Raw genomic sequence first — 2,436 nt, 5'->3', positions numbered from 1 at the left:
TGATGTCATAAGGACGGCTACCCTTTGCTGTCACTTCCTGGCTACTCTGGCTAGTTTTCGCCGGCTCAAAGTAACTCTGAGATGCCAGAATGGTGAATAAGAAAATGCACCCATACATGTATGACGAACGTGTATAACAAACATCCCGTAAACATGTATGATCATACAGTGCTGGTCACACTGCTTATACACCGGAAAAATATGTTTTAAAACACGTATGTATAACCAGTGTGACCGTGTCGTCATACAAGCAAGCGCTCCATGTTTGACAACATGTCAAACACACGACAACATATTTGGGCACTGCCGAAAAACGGTGATAGACAAGTTGGATAAACGGGCTTATTCGCCACGACAGTTTTCGTTCACACGAGTCAGTGTCAACGACATCGTGCTGCGCGTGAGTTATTTTGCATTTTCACGCACGAAGTTCGAAGAAACGATTTGTCTTCGATCGAGAAAATCGTTACTAGTTCCTGAGACAACTGTCTGTCCACGTATACAAAAACATAACCTGACAGAGGTAAAAAAAAAAAAGAAAGGAGAAGAAACGATATAGTACATGACCAGAAGGTAAGACAACATTTATTGGGATCACCAGTTTTGGTATCCAAACAGCATATCCCAATATAGCGTCATATCTCTTTGGAATTTATACTTCTCACAAATCGAACTTGCTCGTCTTAAAACGGGTCCCATAGTTGCATTTCACATTCAAATCCACTCTGACGGCCCCATACGATCTAGCACTGAGACATTGATCAGGCAATAGTTATTACCCTTCACGTCAACCTGCAGACTGTGGCGTCGTCGTACTCGACTCCGTTGTTGCATTGTTCACACTGGCCGTGGTCCACACTGTCCCACTGTACACACTTTCCGTCGTCCCAGGTCTCGCGTGAATGGGCACGACCTCCGAATCTGGCGTCGCATGCGTAGAAAAGGGTGTGCTAGTGCGTGGTTGACTGAGTAATGCCCCAATAATGGAACTAAGGGTGATGAACATCATCAAACAATAACATAGACATAAGAGGAATGGCCCGCAAAACACACAACAAAGGGCTTGATCTATGCTATCCATACCATCATCGTCCCCTAATACTTCATCGGCTGCAACACCCATTGCTACTCCTTCCATTGCGCCAACTGCCACACCTCCCACTGCCACGGCTCCAAGTCCATACGCCCCTAACTCGGGCCCTTGACCGAATTGTCCTTGTCCAACCGGTCCCTGTACGTACTGTCCTTGACCATATGCGTATGGTTGGCCGTAGTATCCGTATCCTTGGCCGTATCCTTGACCCGGGTAGGCAGCCGGCTGGGCTGGTGCGTTGCTCGCTGGTCCTTCAGCTTGAACGTGGTTACCATGGACGGCCATCCCAGCGTTACCGCGCATTGCTGCTTGGGCAGCCTGTGGCACACCATAGGGCGTGTGTGCTTCCTTTGAGGTCATGAACAGCGATAATAGAATACACCGTAGTGTGGCTAATGGCTGCTGCTGCTTCTTTCTTCTCTGTCTCCTCTCGTGCTGACGCTAGCTGCTCGTGGTACAGTGGTGCAGTGTACTTATCTTCGTCATCTTCACCTTCATTTTCCGTACGCTGCAGGCAGACTGACGCGATATGTAGGTCGACTACGTCATTCTCTGTTACGAGGTGAGCAACGACATGCAGAATGGTTTCGGTAACGTTATTAAGCACGTTTCACCAAACGTTTTACCCAAGCGCGTGGGATAGCTAAGGCATGACAACCTGAATAAGTCTATGGAGATGCGCACGGCAGTATATGGGACTTCAATAGTCCATCATTGTAGACAATAAAACAGTTTTCTAGTTGTAGGATAGTTCAAGTGAAAGATTAAGAACTGACTCTTAGCTAACGGGGGCGTTCCAGGTGGCTATCGAGCAGTCGGTGCGTTGAAGAACGAAGAAGTAGCCTTATTAAATTGAGGGCGCGGGACTGATTGGTTGATTGCAGAAAGAAATGAGGGCTCGGGAATTTGAACCTCATATGAAGTTGTCTACGCCGGTAGAAGCTACGGGCCAGTCAATGAATGCCAGGGCGTTGCAGTGGAGCTCAGCAAGAAAAATAAAATTTTGGGGGCATCTGTTCGTTGGTGAGGACCATGAGATTTCTGGTGTAGAATTAACGTCGATGATTTTAATCTAATGAACAAATTACTTTAGTATAGTGGCTCATTGGGTTATTATTTTAGCTTATGGTGCCAATTCGGAGGTTCCTGTTACTTTTCTCCGAATCAGTGAAGCACCCGAGCCGTTTACAGAGAGTTTGGGAAATAGGTGGCGCCTAACTTGAAGCGCGTCATGCGACGACACGGCTGAACGACCTCCCTCGCCATGTTGATGCTGAGAGTTGTTAACGATGCAAGGAAGAAAGACACATGCGTACTTCACCATTTTCCTTTGGTGACAAAGC

The 2,436-nt window shown here is 47.1% G+C and overlaps 1 long non-coding RNA gene across 1 annotated transcript; it reads right to left on the bottom strand.

Annotated features, from left to right (window-relative positions):
• Positions 1-559: 559 nt before the first annotated feature.
• Positions 560-1,590, bottom strand: LOC135390042 (uncharacterized). The gene is made up of 2 exons (XR_010421676.1): positions 1,084-1,590; positions 560-921 (listed from the first exon to the last, which is right to left on the bottom strand). It is a non-coding gene; the product is annotated as an uncharacterized LOC135390042 (long non-coding RNA).
• Between the last annotated feature and the right edge of the window lie 846 nt (positions 1,591-2,436).

The sequence above is a fragment of the Ornithodoros turicata genome, chromosome 3 (assembly GCF_037126465.1).
Source record: "Ornithodoros turicata isolate Travis chromosome 3, ASM3712646v1, whole genome shotgun sequence".
NCBI classification, from domain to species: Eukaryota; Metazoa; Arthropoda; class Arachnida; order Ixodida; family Argasidae; genus Ornithodoros; species Ornithodoros turicata.
This window is presented reverse-complemented; position numbering and strand designations above follow the sequence as displayed.